Raw genomic sequence first — 19503 nt, forward strand, 5'->3', positions numbered from 1 at the left:
CCTTTCTGTGGTAATTTTTGATATTTCTTTGTGGCAAAGATGAAGGTTGCAGGAAGACAAAATTATTCATTTATTCAAAAAACATTAAGCACCTGGCATGGGTGAGGGAAGGGCCATAGGTACATTTACCATAGCCCCAAGAATGCCCTCTGTGCCCTTCCCCACCACCATTGTTGCTTAATGCCTCCTTAAAACCTGTGAAAGTGTCAAGAGCTTTCACCCAGCCCAGACATGAGTTCCCAGGCACATGACCTGAGATGGAAGGAATTTACTTCCGAATCCATAGTCTGGGGGGACAAAGTCTGGGGGAGGTCAAAAAGAAAAGATCTTTGCTACAACTCCTGGGCTGGCTGGCAGTCCTTGCTACAAAAGAGGTGAAAATGTGTTGAATGGGTTTTCGATAATTCCCTGCTCAGCTAGGGGGGTGTGAATCAGCACTGTCCTGGAGAGAATGAAGATGTGGAGAAAACTTAAGTATAGGACCCTGCAGTGTTAAACTTGGAAAGGATGTTAGGGCATAAACTATCACAACTGGAATAAATTGTAGTAGTAATTTAGTCCGTCCCGTTTTAGCTAAAAGACCTGGGAGTCCCAATTGTGGAAAAGGACCCTTTATTATAGAGTCCTGCAAGAAGGCAAACGTAGACATTGACAGAGAATGGGGCACTGGATGGGGTGATCTTTTCATCATTTTGATTTTCCTAAGCTCCACACTGAGTCTTGGGTAATTAGAGGTTCTAGTGTTTTGGGACCTAAGCTACATTCCTGCTGACTTATCTGAAATTCTTGAGATATTTATGGATTTGTAGACTGTGTTAGCTATTAGCCCTTTAGGGATCCTACAGACTAGACAGAAACCATAAATCCAATAGCAAAGCATTTAATTAGGACAACAGCAAAATCACTAACAAGGGACTATCAAGTAGTGGAATCATTCGCAGCCTTGCTGTACACAAAGGAACCCAGTCTCTGACAGACTTCCATGTTGGTAGGAAATGGATGGCTTCCTGGAAAACCCTCTAGTGCGCCCTGCCTGTTGTGCCTTCCTGTCTTTGTTGCTCAGAGCTCCCTTTATCTTGGCTGCTTCCCTGCTACCTCCACAGCTGCCATTGGCTGCATCTTCCCTGAGCCCCCATTACCATCTGCTGAAATGTGAGGATTCTTGGACCAGGCTGCATCAGGGGCTTGTCAACACAGTTTCCTGTCAGGACTTTATTTTTCAATCCCACTGAAAAGCTCCCTGTACCTCATTTCTGGCTGGGTTAAGGCTACTGATTATTCCTAGAGTTAGGGAAGTATTTAGTAAGGCAGGAGGGGGAAGGGCTGGGCTGGGAACTTTTACCCTGAGCTCTAGTTTCTGTAGCAGAAACATCCCTTGCATGTTTAGGGGTATGGGGGGCAATAAAGTTGGTTTTCCCATAAGAGAATGGTTGTTCTTTGTTCTCAGAGAGGACCAAAATGACATCACTATGTTAGAGTCAGGTTACGCTATGTCAAACTGACAGATGAGACCAATCAGAATCCTCCACCACAGGTTGGGCACAAATAGTTCATACGAACATTTGAGGTGGATTCTCTAAATTTGTACATGTGGAGTTTCTTTTGAGCTACAATTCTGCTTTGCTTCTAGAGCACAGTACCTTGTCTGATGAGGGCACACCATGCTGGATGGGTCCTGTTCCAATGCCTGCCATGTCATGCAATCCCATAGTTCTTAAAAGAAACCTTGAGAATGCCCTTGTATCTCTTTCTGACTGTCACGTGAATCCTTGCTTGCCCTTTGTGAGTTCTCCATAAAATAATCTGTTTGGCAACATGGCCAGCCCTTCTGAGTTGTCCTCTCTGCAGTAAAATTTGAATCCTTCAAGAAAGGACCCCTGTGTCTGTTACCTTATCCTGCCAGGGGATCTTCAGAATCTTCCTAAGACAGTTCAAATAAGCGATTCAGTTTACTGGCATGGCGCTGACACACTATCCAGGTTTCATAGGCATGCCACAATGAGGTCAGGACGGTTACTCAGCAGACCTTCAGTTTGGTGGTAAAACCTCTTCTCTCCCACACTTTCTCTTGGAGCCTCCCAAACACTGAGCTAGCTCTGGCAGTGTGTGTGTGTCAACCTCGTTATCAATGTGTACATCCCTGGAAAGTACACTACCAAGATACGGGAACTTATCCATTTGCTGTAACTGATGGTTCCATGTACTGATGCTGTGGTGCTGGCTGGTGGATGACCTGTGTTTTATTGGTGTTAATTGTTAGATCAAAATTAACACAAGCAACAGAGAAGCAATCCATACTTTGTTGCATCTCAGCTTCAGAGGCTGCATTAAGTGCACAAAATCTGCAAACAGAAAATCATGTACCAACACTCCCTCCACTTAGGTGTTGGCTTAGTGTTTTCATGTTGAAGAATTTGGTATCAGTGTGGTAGTTCACCTTGATGCTGTGTTCATCCTCATTGAAGGCATTTGACAACATGGTTGAAAACATCCAAAAAAGCATGAGAGCAAGCACGCAGCCTTGTTTCCCTCCACAATTGACTGGGAAAGCATTGTACATTATTCAGAACCAGCCAAGCATGCCGTCATGAAATTGATATACAATGCTTGATGAACTTCTCCAGGCAACCAAATTTTGGCATAATTTTCCTTAAGTCCTCATGACTGACAGTACTAAAGGCCTTGGTCAGATATACAAACATTGGGAGAGTAGGGTGTGTAAGGAAGACTAGTAGCTCTGGGGTGAGGGCTGCTGAGTCCTCTCAGAAATGTTTTCCACCTTTGGTGTCAACCTGATCCACCCAGCTCTATCCTGTGGCCCCAAGAAGTTTTAGCATGCATAGCAGCCACACCCCTGTAAACCATTCCAACTGATGGGCTTGAGGGTAATCAGTGGGTGAATTGGGGGGGGGGGGGGTCTATCCCCATCATGTGAAGACTTCCTGTGGTGAGATGGGTGAATGAGAACAATTTGTTCCAACAGCCACGAGGGCAGTTGAAGCAGGTGCTGTGGAGCACTACTCTTATGGCCAAACCACTAAATGAAACCAACTTAGCCATGAACAAAATTGGACAGTACATGTGCCTGCATTTTGTCAATCCCTGAAGACTCCCCTCTGTCCCCTCTCATCATCTGCTCTGCAGGGCCAAGACAGAACATAAGGTCACTCAATCTGATATATTTTCAGGGATCTTTTCAGTTGCAATACTTTATTGTATGTACACTTTTTCTGGTTCTGCTCTATTTCTCAGAATTCCATCACATGTGCCACAGTTTGTTCAGCCATCCCCCAATTGAGGGGCACCCACTTCCCAACTTTTTGGCCATCACAGGTCTTGCTGTGGGTATTTTGTTGGATTCCCTCTGGTCATAATTCAAAGCAAACAAGCATAAAATCATATGAAACAGCATCACAGGGAGACTTCCCTGTGTCAAGTAATCAATGTAGGGCTATTTTATTTTTGGCATTTTTTTAAGGTTGACCTCTTTTCAAAGTCAAAATTATTAATTCAATACTTATTAATCCCACTATGAATATAACCCAAACCTGGCTACCGTGGGAGATTTTTTTTGTGAGGTGGGAAGTTCTTAGAGGGGTCCAGATATAGGACTTTATTTCCACTGGTGCAGCCTGGCATCTGTCTCTGCTGCAGCAAAGGTTTGGTTGTTTTCTGGGTCTCTGAGAATGAAGTGATTTGTTATAAGGTCACACAGCTAGTCAGAGGCAGGCCATAGGAGCATTAGATACCCAGGAAAGGAAGGGTGCAACCTTTGCCTAAGCAAGACTTCTCTGAGTCAGCAAGCACTGAATGACCATTTACTATGTTGGAGGGCAGGCATACATACTTATGGGGGAAAGGCCATATGCTCCAAAAGCTTATATTCTACTTAGAGATGCGAAATTGAACATATAGACAAACACAAAATAGGTACAAGGTTTTTTTTTTATTCTCATTCTTTTTTTATATTAATTTTATTTTAGTGTTCTACAATCACTACCATAAAACTTAGATTTTTTCCCCCCACCTACTCCCCACCACCCCCCTCCCTCCCCGAGACAGCATACAATTCTATATAGGATCTACACATATATTCCTATTGAATACATTTTCACTATAGTCATGCTGTATAGAAGAACTAAAATAAATGGGAAAATCATATAACAAACCAAAACGTTAAACACACAAAAAAATGATCTGCCACATTCTGCGATTGAATTCCATAGTTCTTTCTCTGGATGTGGAAGGCATTTTGCCTTAGAAGATCATTGGGAATTTTTTTTTTTTTAAGTCCTTGCATTGCTATGAAGATCCAAGTCTACCAGAAAAAACTCTCACACATTGTGCTTGTTGCTGTGCACAAAGTTCTCCTGGTTCTGCTTTCACTGAGCATCAGTTCATATAAGTCTTTCCAGGCCTCTCTGAAGTCTTCTTGTTCATCATTTCTTATAGCACAATAGTATTGCATTACATTCATATACCATAATTTATTCAGCCATTCCCCAATTGATGGGCATCCCCTTGATTTCCAGTTCTTGGCCACTACAAAGAGTGCTACTATATATATTTTTGTACATGTGGGACCCTTTCCCATTTTTATGATCTCTTGGGGATACAGTCCTAGAAGGGATATTGCTTGGTCAAAGAGTATGCACATTTTTGTAGCCCTTTTGGTATAGTTCCAAATCCCTCTCCAGAATGGTTGGATGAGCTCACAGCTCCACCAACAATGAATGAGTGTTCCAACTCTCCCACATCCTCTCCAATATTTATCATTTTCCTGTTCTGTCATGTTTGCCAGTCTGATAGGTGTGATGTGGTACCTCAGAGTTGTTTTGATTTGCATGCCTCTAATCAAAAGTGATTTAGAGCATTTTTTCATATGATTATACATACCTTTAATTTCTTCCTCTGAAAATTGCCTAGTCATATCCTTTGACCTTTTACCAATTGGGGAATGACTGCAAGGTGGTTTTTGAGAAGTCTTCTTAAGTTAAACATAATAAATGTTTTTAATTTAATTGAAACCTGCCCATAAACCACAATATATTTGAATGTCTCTTGGTCTCAGGCTTACCTCAAAAGCAGTCCCTCTTCCTAATTTTATTCTTGAGATCCTTCATTGCTTGAATTAATGGGCCTAGGCAGAAACTATTTAAATTAGGCTTTTTGATTTGGTATAGTTCTTTAAAAGAATCTTTCTTGTGATGGACTACTGTCCCAGGGAGTCATCTGCAGTGCTGAGCGAAGGCACAAGCAAGCAGCCTTCACATATAGAGTTGGTAAGCAGGGATTTCCTAGAAAGGGGATGAAATTAACATCTCCCAGAACTCAGTCACTGAATTCCCTGTCCCTGTACATTACTGCTCACCATCCCTTTATGTGGAAAAAATATCATTAAAGACTCCTCAAAAAGGCTAGCTACAAAAGGACTAAACCACAGCCTTTATTACATAAAGTCTCCTTTTTAGGCCTGTGAGATTAAGCCCTTCTGCACTCTGGGTTTCTATGTTGAATGAAGCCAAAAAGAGGCAGGTGTCTAAATGTGAAGAACAGAAGGTTACATAAGTACATACTAGCCCTCAGCCCTTCCTCCTGTACTTGAAACCTGTGGTCCCAGACCATAGCTCTAGACTGGGCTTCTCTGTTCATAACTTTTACATATTCATGAGAGACGTTGAGGCAGCTTGGGCTAAGACTAGTGCCTGTCTGCACTATTTCAGCTGACCTCTGTACATCTCTTCTCCACCTAATAAACACTTGAATGCCTGCTATATGTAGAAGGCAGATTTGACACATGTACCTACGTGTTTGGACTAGGCCCCCCTCTAACATGAAGAGCCTGAGTTACCTCTGGGGGATTTGTTTTTCCTGGGCTTTTCAGGTATATATCCTTTACCCAGAATCCTAGGGAAAATCTCTGTACTAAATAGCCTAACTCTCCCTGTGCAATCGTGCTGGGCCCCAACATTATAGAGTCAGGAAACACTCAGTAACAGTGTGACTGAGCAAGTCATAACCCCACAGCCTCTGTTTTCCCCTCTGTGAATGGGGATGATGCTTGTGCTACCCACCTGTCAGGATTGTGAAGAAGGCGGATTGTAAATCTTAGAGCATTCCATAATTGTGAGTTATTTAGTGACAGAGGTATTAATAAACATCGATGTACTGTAGAACTGAGAATTCTTCAAAGCTACCCAGCTGCCTTCCTGTTTCTCTCAAGTCTTTGGGATGCTTCGATGAAGGGCCTTAGAGATCACAGTCTCAAATCACCATCAATCTGCTTCTAGCTGAAGATCCTGCAAAGTGCAGTCCCTCTGACTCTAAGGAACTTGCCAAAGTGTCCCATAAGCCTCCTGCACCAGGCCCCAATAACCTCTTTCCACTCTGGCCACAACTGAGTTTGTTGGCTGTTCTCCCTTTCCTAGGTGGGAGATTTCCCCAAAAGTCCAGGTGAGAACTCTGAGCCAGTGAGTGCAAAAGCATTCATCAAGGGTCTTTTGAGTCCTAAGGAGACTCAGCCTAATGTGCACATTAATGTCATTTATCTGCGTGTGGGAGAAGGGCAACTTAGTTGCTAGAATTGTATTTGAATACAGAAGTTGCATCAGCATTCCTACCTCCTTTTCAACATCTCGAATTGGATGACCCATGGGCATCTCAAACTCAGTATGTCTAAAACAGAACCCATCATCTCTCCCCCAAACACTCCCCTCCTCCCAACTTCTATTACCACCCAGGCCACCACTGTCTTTCCAAGTCATCCAGATTTGTATCCTCCACTCCTTACATGTCCAGTCAGTTCCCAAATCTTGCCATTTCTACCTCCACAACACCTCTCCTTTTCTCTAGTCAGCCATCACCCTAGTTCAGACCTGCATCTCTGGCCTCTATTGTTACAGTAGTCCCTGAATTGTTCTCCTTGCCTCAGACCTCTTCTCCACTGAGCTACCAAAATGACTTTCCAGAACTTCGGGTCTGCCTATGTCACTCCCTCCCCCAGGAAACTCTAGTGGCTCCCCAGTACTTCTGTGATAAAATAGAAGTCTAAAGCGCTTCACAAAACCATTCCCTTTCTACCTACCCAGATATCTCACACTTTGCACTCCTCCAGCCATTCTAGAATCCAACTGCAGCTGCCTACTTTCTGTTTCTGGCATATGACACTCCATTTCTCACTAAACCTTTGCATTGGCTGCCCCCATGCCTGGCCTGTTCTCCACTTCACCTCTTAGCTGCCCCTTGGAGGCTTCCTTCGACAGCTGAAACTCCTAGCCTCTTTGGGAGGCCTCTCCCTTCTCTCTCCATCCCTATTAACTTCCATCCACACTGTATGTGGGTATACATAAATATATATGCATGTGTGTATATATACATATACACAGATATAGTGCATTTGCATGATTTGCAACATACCACTGTTAGAATATGAGCGCCTTGAGGGCTGAGACAGCATTTTTTCCTTTCTATGTTCTTAATAAATACTTAACTGTTTGACCACAAGCAAGTCACTTAACTTGTCTGAGTCTCAGGCAACTTAGTACTACATGGGAGAAGTTTCCATAGCCTCTCTGTTCGTGTCCCTTCTCCCTGGATCCCCACCAAGCTGCTCTGCTCTCTAGGTTCTGTGGGATAGTAGACAAAGCCTTGCTCAGGAGTCAGAGACACTGGTTTAAATAATGGTTTTTGCCACTTGTGACTTAGAGTCCCTTCTGCTTGTGAGGCTCCAGGTTCAGCATCTTTAAGAGGGGAATAATATCCAAATTACATATTTGCCCAGAAGTATTGGGAAGATCAAATGAATAAAATGTAAAGTATCTGGGACATTTTAGGGTTTAATGATATGAAGATCAGCCATCATCTGTCCGCTTGGTTCAGCTCCCTTCTAAATACAACCTGTATAATCATCTCTCCTTGTGGTCTGGGATTCCTCAGATCTACTTATCCATATTGGGTTAATTCTTAATCTTGCACCCTGGCAACTGATAAGTAGTCTAGATCTGTTCTGGAGCAAGGGTCTGACCCATCATTGCCTGCGGCACAGTTTAACAGTTGAGGACAACAACATGTATATGACCACCTCCTACAATTTGCAGTTTGGTTTGGTGTTAAATTTAGGGGATTGAAAGCCTTTCACAATCTAGCTCCAGTCTATCTTTCCAAACTTCTCATGCTCTACATTTTGCCAGACTGGCTTATTTACCACGCTCATTCCCCTTCTGCTTGCTTTATTTGTAGGCTATTTACCCAGGCCTGGAAGGCACCCCGTCTTCACCAATGTCTCTTAGAATCAGACTATAGTTCAAGGGTCACTTCTTCCTGCATGAGATCTGATTTCTGATTCCCCCCAGCCATTGTACCTCCTGCCCCTAATTACCTTGTATTTTTTAACATAATTATTTTTTACTTACATATCTATAGTATTTCCCTTTTCTCCCTATACTAGATGATCTCATCAGTCTCCATGGGTTTAATTGTAATCTTTACGCAGATGACCCTCAGATCTATATAAACAGTGCTAGTCTCTCTCCTGAGCCACAATCACACATCACCAACCACCTAATGGATATTTCTAATGAGATGTCCCCAGAGGCATCTGAAACTCGACATGTCTAAAACACAACTTGCTCTCCTTCTCCTCAATACCTCCTGCCTTCTGAATTATCCTATTACCACTGAGGGCACCACCAACTTCCCAGTCATTCAGGCTTGTACCCTTGTCATCCTCAGTTCCTCACTCCACACATCCAGTGAAATCACCAAACCTTGTAATTTCTATTTCCACAACATCTTTCCAATGCATCCCTTTTATCCCAGTCATACAGCAACGACCCTAGTTCAGATCCTCTTTGCCTCTTGTGTGAACTTCTACAATAACCTTCTAACTGGCCTTCCTGCTTCTCTCTTGTCCAATACATCCCCCATTTAGATCACAGTGATTTTCCTAAATCCCAGGTCTGATCGTGTCACTTCTCCTAGTTAAAAAACTTTAGTGGTTCCCTATTCCAGGATCAAATATCTTTAGATATTTAAATCCAATCTCTTAAAGTGAGACCAAACCATCTGAGTGGCTTGTGCTTTACATCTGGGAGCAGCAAGCAGCTGAGGGAAGGCTGCAAGGGGCTAGGAGTCTTCTCTCTGCCCTGAAGTAATGACTTCCTTCTGTGCCTGCTCCAGTTCCTGTTTCAGCTCCAACTCCAGTTCCTGCTCCAGCTCCAGCTCCAGTGTTCACTTTCTGCTTTCAGCCTGATCTCCCAACTGGGATGGGGAGAATCTTTGGTGCAGTGAGGAACAACCTTCCCTTTGACCTCAGACCTTACATCTCCTGCTGCACCTTTCTCTTGGAGAAAGAGCGAAGTTGGGGAACTGGAGGTGGGGAGGAACAGGACTTCTTTCTCCTCCTGCATCCTTTCCTACCTAATCTTCACCCTTCAGAGGGATGAGGAGTAGTGAAGCAGGGTCTCCCATCTACCCTCGATGATGAACATTCTCACACCTGGTCACACCCTTCCTATGCCAGTGATTCTGAACTCCTGTACATCGTCACTGAAACCCATCAGCAAACCCATTCTTCATCAGCAGCTGTGCTTGGCTTCTACTCTATAGAACAATGTGCCTAGGATGATCACCTGAAATATCGTCATTATGAAGAATGATTCAGACTTGGATACTAGGGGTGGTGATCTTGCACAACCCTCCCTCACTCATGATAAAGTCAAGTGCAAGTCATGTCATCATTTCTCTGATGGCAAGGAACACAACACAATTAGTCTATACCTTCTCAAAGGGCCGCTAGGTGGAGCAGAGGATAAAGTGCTGGGACTGGAGTCAGGAAGTTCAAATCTGGCCTCCGACAGTAGTGGTGTGATCCTGGGCAAGTCACTTAACTCTGTTTGCCTCAGTTTCCTCATCTGCAAAATGAGCTGGAGAAGGAAATGGAAACTGCTCCAGTATCTTTGCCAGGAAAACCCCAAATGGGCTCATGAAGAATTGGACACAACTGAAAACAACAATGTCTTTCCAACTCACCCTGTTGCTTCTCCCCTCTGATTGGATGGTTGGAGGGTGGTACACTAAATTCCTCCTAAGTCCTCCCTTTCTAGAAGACTTACAACCTTCCTGGCAACTCCATTCTCTATCAGCAGCTCTGCTTGACTTTCATTCCACAGAACAACCTGCCCCCATGCCAGGTGCACACAGCTACAACCCTACCATCCCTCTTTTGTTCCCCCATCCCCCACCCCATTAGGTTGTAAGGTTCCTGAGGGCAAGAACTGTCTCTTTTTCATATTTGTATCCCCAGAATTTAGCACAGGGCCTGGCACACAGTAGGTACTTAATAAATGTTTGTGGAATTGAAACCAATTCCCCATCCCATCCCATTCAATTCCTTATTTCCATCATCTTCAACCCTCCCACCCCAAAGTTTCAACAAAACACATCCCTCTCCTTCTGTTCCTATTCCAGAGGTAACACACTTCCCTTCATCCTAAATCTTTTCCTCTCCCTCTTTTCACCTACTAGCTTATTACTGAGATCTTTCTCCCCACCCCCAGGATGACTCCTTGGCCTTCCAGTACTAGCTGCACATTAGTTGCAGGGGGGTAGAGGAGTTGGAATATTCCTTGCTGAAGCAGAGTAAGGATAAAGGAGTAAGGATCCCCATTTTTGCCCAGCTCCCCCAACACATTTCATCCACAACAACCTAAAAAATGTGCTATGCTGAATTCAGATTGAGAAAGCCAAGAAAATTCAGTCATAGTCCTTTTTCCAGCCCAGGGCAACTTAGGAAGATAGATGGGTCTGTGGATACTGAGGATTGGTCTGACCAGCAGTATAGCAGCAGTAGGGGCATGCAGCTGTAGTAGCATGGGAGTAGCAGTAAGCATTCTAGTGTCCAGGGACAATAGGAAACTATGACCAATCAACAGGCCTAGAAGCACCAGTGCAGAAAGAGATCCCAGGGTATCCCCAAATCAGCACTGGGAACAGGAACGAGTGCTATCTGGAAACTCTGTTGCCCATTACTCAGTTCCAGGGCATAGTTTTAGGGCAGAGAGGAGTAGTTATTAGCAAGAGAGGCCCTAGCTGTGTATATGCAAGGAACAAGTTCCAAAAACTTAGCAGTGTGGCTCTGATCCCTAGAGCAGAGTGGGGACTCAGTTCCCATCTTTAGCCCCACACATAAGCCCATAATGGAATAATGAGGGCAGAAGATGAACACCAAAGGTAAACTGGCAGTTCAGTGGCTCTGAACCTGCAGAACATTCCATTGGGCTAACAGTAAGTCCAGTAGCAGTTGACTAAAACTCAACCATACACTGTCCCACACACTCACCCCTGAGTCAGGAATTGACAGAACTTATACCAGGAGGGCAGTGAAGGAACTCCTCCTCAGTTTCTACCACTTTGAAAGTAATGAAAACTTTGCAGGTCCCTAGGCTGCACTGTGAAAACAACAGAAAGTCTTAAAAAGATAGAAGTTCAGGCTAGCCATTATCCCTCAGAAGCTAGCTGAGGCCAACACTAACATAAAATCCAAGGGCAAGAAGTAGGTTGGAAGAATGAGCAAATGAAAAAGGAACCTGACCATCAAGAACTACTTCCCTATGGTGACAGGAAAGCTCAAGCCATAGACATAGAAGAAGACAATGACTGAAAACATCTACAAGCAAAGCCTCAAAGAAAAAAAATAAAATTGAATACAAGCCCAATAAAAATTCCTGTAAGAATTAAAAAAATTTTTAAAGCAAAGTAACAGCAGTACAGGAAAAAATAGGAAAAGAAATGAGAGCTATGCAAGAAAGCTGTCAAAAGAGAATTAACAGCTTTGTAAAAGAGGCAGAAAACACTATTGAGGAAAATAACCAAATAACCAAATGGTAAAAGAGGTACAAAATCTCACTGAGGGAAATAACTTCTTCAAAATTAGATATGGTCAAACAGAATCTAATGATTCCATGAGACATCAAGAAATAATAAAACAATGTCAAAAGACTGAAAAAAATAGAAGAAAATTTTAAATATCTCCTAGGAAAAACAACTGACTTAGAAAACAGATCAAGGAGGGATAATTTAAAAATTGTTAGACTACTTTAAACTCCAGGACAAGAACAACAACAAAAGAACCTAGATATCATATTTCAAGAAACCCTAAAGGAAAACTGCCTAGATATTATTGTTGTGTTTGGCCGAAGACCATGCCATCAAAGAAATCATGACATGACTTGCACTGGACTTTGTTTTGAGTGAGGAAGGGCTGTGCAAGGTTACCAGTCTCACTTTCTCCTCCTGAATCATCTGGGTCCAGTGACCAGATATTCATCAGAATGACTGAAGATGACCCAGAATGCAATGGGAGACCTTGGCCCCTTTAGGCCAAGGTCTATTCAGGTATTCACTTAGGGTGAGGCAACACCCATTAAGTGAATAGGCCTGTTTAAGAAGTAGCTGTGAGTAGATGCAGCTGGCTGAATGGGGACCCAGCTAGTCCTCCTCTCCTGTCTGTCTCCCCCTCCCCTTCCCTCTCCTCTCCAAAGGAAAGTAAATTTGAATAGCCAGAGGATGCCCTTTTAACTTGGAGTTTACTGGCCAGATTCCTCCCCTCCCCTCCTCCTCCCCTCTCCTCCTCCCCTCTCCTTCTCTCCTCTTCTCTTACCTTAAACCTACTACATTGGACAACACTATCCCCCTGTCTAAGGGCTCTCTTCTGGACCTTCCTAGCTCAAGAGTGATTATCAATAGTAACTGTTGCTGTTTCCTTCCCAATCTGCTGTCATTATTTTTCTTTGCCTCATTACAGGGGCCAGCCTCTGGCTACTTAAACAGGCCTATTCACTGAATGGGGTTACCTCACCCCAAGTGAGCACCTGAATAGACCTTGGCCTAAAGGGGCCAAGGTCTCCCAATGCATCCTGGGTCATTTCCAGTCATCCTGATGAATATCTGGTTACTGGATTCAGATGACTCCAGAACTGAAGTGAGGCTGGTGACCTTGCACAGATATTATAGAAACAGAGGGCAAAATAGAAAGTAAAAGAATTCACCAATCATCTCCTGAAAGAAACTGTGAAATGAAAATTCCCAGATCAAGGAAAAATGCTGCAAGCAACCAAGAAAAAATATTAATATAGAGGAGCCATAATCAGGATCACATAAAATTTAGCAGCCATCACTATAAAGAAATGGAAGACAAATAATCATATCTGAATAACTGGGAAAATATCAATGGCTCATGAGTAGGCTAGGCTAATATAATAAAAATGACATTGCTACCTAAATTAATTTATCTATTCAGTGCCATACCAATCAAACCACCAAAAATTATTTTATAGATCTAAAAAAATAACAAAATTCATCTGGAAGAACAAAAGGTCAAGAATATCAAGGGAATTAATGAAAAGAAATTCAAGAGAAGGTGACCTAGCTGTTCCACATCTAAAATTATATTATAAAGCAGCAATCATCAAAACTATCTGGTACTGTCTAAAAATGGAGTGGTGGATCAGTGGAATAGGTTAGGTATACAATCACAGTAGTTAATTAGTTAATGATTATAGTAATCTAAACTATGATAAACCCAAAGACTTCAGATTTTGGGATAAGAACTCAATATTTGACAAAAACTACTGGGAAGACTGGAAAAATAGTATGACGAAAACTAGACATAGATCAGCATCTTACACTATATACCAAGACAAAGTCAAAATGGGTACATGATTTAGACAAAAGGGTGATACTATAAGCAAATTAGGAAAGCAAGGAATAGTTTACATGTCAGATCTATGGAAAAGGAAGAATTTATGACAAAACAAGAGATAGCAAACATACGAAATGCAAAATAGATCATTTTGATTACTTTAAATTTAAAGGGTTGTGCATAAACAAAGCCAATAAAATCAAGATTAGAAGGAAAGCAGAAAGTTGAGAAAAAAATATTATAGCCAGAGTCTCTGATAAAGGCCCCATTTCTAAAATATAGAGAGAACTGAGTCAAATTTAAAAGAATTGATATCAATTGATAGTCAAAGGATATGAACAAGCAGTTTTCAGATAAAGAAATTAAAACTATCTAAAGTTATATAAAAATGTTCTAAATCACTATCAGTTAGAGAAATGCAAATTGAAACTATTCTGAGGTACCACCTTACACCTATCAGATTGGCTAATATGACAAAAAAAAGAAAAGGAAAAATGTTGAAGAAGATGTGGGAAAATTGAAACACATGCATTGTTGGTGGAGTTGTGAAGTGATCCAATCATTCTGGAGCACAATTTGGAACTATGCCCAAAAGGCTATGAAATTGTGGATATCATTTGATCCAGCAATAGCACTACTAAGTCTATATTCCAAAGAGATCATAAAAAAGAGAAAAGGACCCACATATACAAAAACATGTATAGCAACTTTTTTTGTGGTGACAAAGAATTCAAAATAGAGGGGATGCCCAACAGTTGGGGGAATAATTAAACAAGCTGTGGTGTATGAATGTAATGGAATACTATTTTTCTATAAGAAATGATGAATAGGATGATTTCAGAAAAAACTAGGAAAACTTACATGAACTGATGCTGAGTGAAGTGAGCAGAACCAGGAGAACATTGTACACAGTAATAGTGACATTGTATAGTAACCAGCTTTGATAGACTTAGCACTTCTCAACAGTGCAATGATCTAAGACAATTCCAAGGGACTCATGATGGAAAATGCTGTCCACATCCAGAGAAAGAACTATGGCGTCTGAATACAAATCAGCACATACAGTCTTCTCATTTTTTTCCCCTTTCTCGTGGTTTTTCCCTTTTGTTCTGATTGTTCTTTCACAACATGAGTACTGTGGAAATATGTTTTATATCATTGTACATGTATAGCCTATATCAGATGGCATGCCATCTTGGGCTTGGGAGAGATGGAGAAAAAACATTTGGAACTCAAAATCTTGTAAAAGTGAATGTTGAAAACCATCTTTGCATGTAATTGGAAAAAATAAAATACTATTAAGTGGGAATTTTTTTTTAAATTAAAAATAAATTAAAAAGAGGAATGGAAGACTTGGAATATACTCTCCTTAAAGGCAAGGGATCTAGGTATCCAGCAAAACTGAGTATAATCCTACAGGGGAAAAAAAATGCACATTTAGTAAAAACAGAATGCTCCTTGCTCCCCTTTGCCACTGCTAGGTTTTCCCCCTTCCTCTATCACTCAGTAATCTCATCTCTTTTGAGGTTAATGTTATTCATATCTACCACTTAATCAAAATACCGGTAGCTGCTGTTATAGACTCTAGGTCAATCTGCTTCCTCTATCAGTTTGGTACATGGTTCACAGATTTTCTCTCCTCCCCAACTCCTGCCTTCATACATACTAGGGGATGTCAACATACATACTGACTTGCCCTCAAACACTAACCATTCAGTTCCTCAACCTATTCACTTCCCATGATCTACTCCTCCACAGCTCCTCAGCCACAAATATAGTTAGATCCTTGATATTTCCATCACCTGCAAATATATCACCTCCATGTTCAAGAATTCCAAGACCCATAATCTGTTGACTTTTCAACTCTCCTTCTGCATTCCCTTGAAAAATCCTACTTTTCACCTACACCATGACCTCCAATCCCTTGAGACCTCAGTTTTCTCTCAGTCAATTTCTGCTTTCGTCACTTTCTTTTCCCCCATCTTAATCCCTTGAAGAACCATTTCAATTCTACACTGTCTTCCTCTCTTGAATCCCTAGCCCCCTTTTCATTTCATCAATTACATCTTGCCAAGTCTCAGACTTCTACTTCTATATCTCTTCTACTGTTTGCCACCTTCACTCCTAAACACATGAAGCTGAAGGAGGTTAAAGAAAATGACAAAACTGATCTGTCTACTATGTGGTACACAACTTCAGCTGAGACTTCAGTGTTGCTTGGCATTTCTTCTACATCTGCCTCATCAACTCATTATCCCAATCTCCCCAGTAGCTCTTCCAAACCTTTTTGTCCCTCCTCAAACTTCCCCTCCTCCTCCACACCCTCTCAGCTGAGAATCTTTCCTCATATTTTACAGGAAAAATTGAGACCATATGCTGCCTGCTCTCTTTCCCCCTCTCCCTCCTCTCATATCACTCCTATGCTTTCTGCCCTCTCTTCTCCTTCACACCTGTCTCACATGCATTTATACTCCTTACCAAGGCTAACCCCTCTACTTGCTCAAGCCAATGCGTTCCAGCTTATCTCTTGATCTAACAGATTGCCCCTTCTGGCATCCCCACTCTATCATTTATTTTCAATCTATCTATTGCCTCATTTCCCTCCTGTCTATAAACACACCTATGTCTCTCCCATCCTGAAAAAAACATTCCCTGGAGCCATCTATCCCACCCCTCCCCCCACCAGCTAACCTCCTATAGCTCTTCTGCCCTTTGTTATCTAAACTCTCTGAAAAGGCCATCTACAATAGGAGTCTCCACTTCCTCTCCTCTTACTGTCTTCTTAACCCCTTACAATCCAGTTTCTGACTTTATCATTATATTGGAACTACTCTCTCCAAAGTTACTAATGATCTCAGTTGCCAAATTCAATGGCCTTTGCCCAATCTTCATTCTCCTTAACTTCTCTGCAGCTTTTAACTCTGTCGATCATTTTCTTCTCCTTGATACTCTCCTCTCTCTAGTTTTTCAGGACACAACTCTCTCTCTGGTCACTACTTCTCTGTCTCCTTTGCTGGATCCTCTTCCAGATCACACCCTCTAACTATAGCTGTACCTCAGGATTTTGTCCTGGGCCCTCTTCTTCTATACTACTTCCCTTGGTGCTCCCATGAGTTTAATTGCCAGCTCTAGACTGAGGATTTTCCAAATCTGTCTTGCCCCAAAATCTCTCTGCTGATGTCCGATCTTGTGTCTCCAACTGCCTAGCTTCCTTTAAATATCAACTAAGATCTCATCAGCAAGCCTTCTTCATTCTGGTACCTTCCCTATGTTAATTATTATCTAGGTATCCTGTATATGTGTATTTATATACATTTGTTTGCATATGGTCTCCCCCATTAGAGTGTGAGCTCCTTGAGGGTAGGGACTATCTTTTGCTTCTTTTTGTATCCCCTGCACTTAATCAGTGCCTGGTACATAGTAGGTGCTTAATAAATTTTTGATTGATTGAGGTTCTTCACCACTTCCCCCTTTCCTATGTTTCCAGTTTTCTGACATTTGATTCTCTTGATACTTTAGGATCTAGCTGTACCAGTCTACTTGCTGCTCCTTGCACTTGATAATCCTTCTCTCCTCTCGCTGCCTTTGCTCTTAGCTGTCTTCCATGCTCTACCTCCTTACCTCCACTTCTTGAAAAAACTCTGCCTAAATTCCACTTTCTTCAAGTGGCTTTTCCTGGTTTCCTCTCCCCTCTCTCCAAGCCTTCCTCCTCTATGGTTTCTTTCTAGCTTATCAGGATCCTGTACCTATTTATTTACATGTTGTCTTCCCCATTTGGGAAGCTAGGTGGCACAGGATAGAGCACTGGGCCTGCAGTCAGGAAGACTCATCTTCCTGAGTTCAAATCTGGCCTCAGACACTTACTAGTCGAATGACCCTGGGCAAGTCACTGCTTGTCTCAGTTTCCTCATCTGTAAAATGAGCTGGAGAAGGAAATGGCAAACCACTCCAGTATCTTTGCCAAGAAAACTCCAAATTAGGTCATGAGTTGAATACAACTCAAAAAATGGCTGAACAACATCAATCTTCCCCAATTAGAGTGTATGCTCTTTTAGGTTAAGGACCATTTCAATTTTGTCTTGGTATTGATAATGTTTAATATAAAATTTTGGAATAATCTCTTTGTTCTCTCTGAAGCAAACTCAGAGGGTGCCTCTTCCTATGTCAACAAAGCCAGCCAAGGCTGACTCTACATTCCTTAGGAGACCTTTAACCTAAGACGTTATCTTGAATAATGGGATTTTCCTTTACATCTTATTATCTATAGACATATACTATGTTATGGCATATTAATGGTAAAGAAAATATAGACATCTTAGGTCATAATTTCTATTGAACTTGGTTTACCCTTTCCTATGTCAGTTATCTGTTTAGGGCAGGAAGCCTGCCACTCACTAGCGGTGGGATTTCTTTCCTTGTCACCGAGACATATGTTTACACAGCCTGGAATTGCAAGGCCCAACCGACATTACTTTGTTAATTGTCTTGTCTTACTGAATTTATGATTTGTTCAACTAAGAGAGTTCCTTTCTCATGGCAAAATGTATATAAGCCAGAAGATTTCTGCTCTGGGTAGCCAGAACATTTCTGGCTCCATAATGCATTATGTTACCGTTTTCTTTAATAAGGAATTGATCAATTAATTAATTAAATCATAAAATGTATGCATTTAGCCTGTTGCCTTTTCTTTAACCAAGTTTTCAGGTCAACAGTATTACCAGCACTAGCAAAATGCAGACACAAAGTAGGTGCTTAATCAATGCTTGTTGATTGTATCTGCCATAATCTCTACTCCCAGTGCTTAATATTCCTGGAGTATACAATGTACTTTGCACCTAGTTTCTGAATTGAATGAATGCACATTAATCCATTCATCCATGATGTACACTCAAAAAGCATTAATTCAGACACTAATCTGTGCCAGGCACTATGCTAGATGCTGGGGATACAGGGACAGAAACATAACAGCCACTCCCTTCTGGGCGTTTATGTTCTTTTTTTTCAGTTCAATTTTATTTTAAATTCTGGACACTGTCTCCCACCTCCCCCTTTCCACTCAACTAGAAAGCAAAAAATAAAACAACAAAACTGGTTACAAATCTGTATAGTTAAGCAAAACAAGTTCCTGAATTAGCCTTGTGAGCTTACATTCAAATGCACTAAAACTTTTGGGACACCCTGTATACATCTGTGTACTCATTTGTGCACATGCTGTACCACTCTTCCTTGTTAAAATGTGAGTTTAGTTTAAAGTTTAATTGTACTAAGGCTTTGGGGACACACTATGTCTTCTATCTGTGCGTGTGTGTGTGTACATACACACACACAGAAGTCCATGTAAATAATACAAAATAATTGGGAGAAGAGTCCCAACAACTGAGGAATCCAGAAAAGCCTCTTGCAGGAAGCGGCCCTGGGAGAGGAGCTCTGAAGGGGATTGCCCAAAGGACGCCTGAGGGAGAGCTGTGAGTAATCAGCCTGGAAAGATCGACTGGATTCAGATTGTAAAAGGCTTTAAATGTCAAATTTGGGAGGTTGTAGTTTGTTCTAGAAGTGTCTGAAGCCCCTATAGCTTGTTGAGCAGGAGTCAATAGACAATAAACATTAAGTACCTACTATTTGCCAGGTACCTGGTCAGACCTGTATTTAAGGCAGCTTCCCAGAAAGAGGGATGAGAGAGGAGACTTGACTGAAACTTGGAAAGGGGTCAAAGTGAGTGGGTTGGACAGGATGCTGGAGGATCAATGTTAGACATGCTACCTATCTCTGGACAAAAAGGTGATGGACACTGTGTCAACTGAGAT

The sequence above is a fragment of the Notamacropus eugenii genome, chromosome 4, assembly GCF_028372415.1.
Source record: "Notamacropus eugenii isolate mMacEug1 chromosome 4, mMacEug1.pri_v2, whole genome shotgun sequence".
NCBI lineage: Eukaryota > Metazoa > Chordata > Mammalia > Diprotodontia > Macropodidae > Notamacropus > Notamacropus eugenii.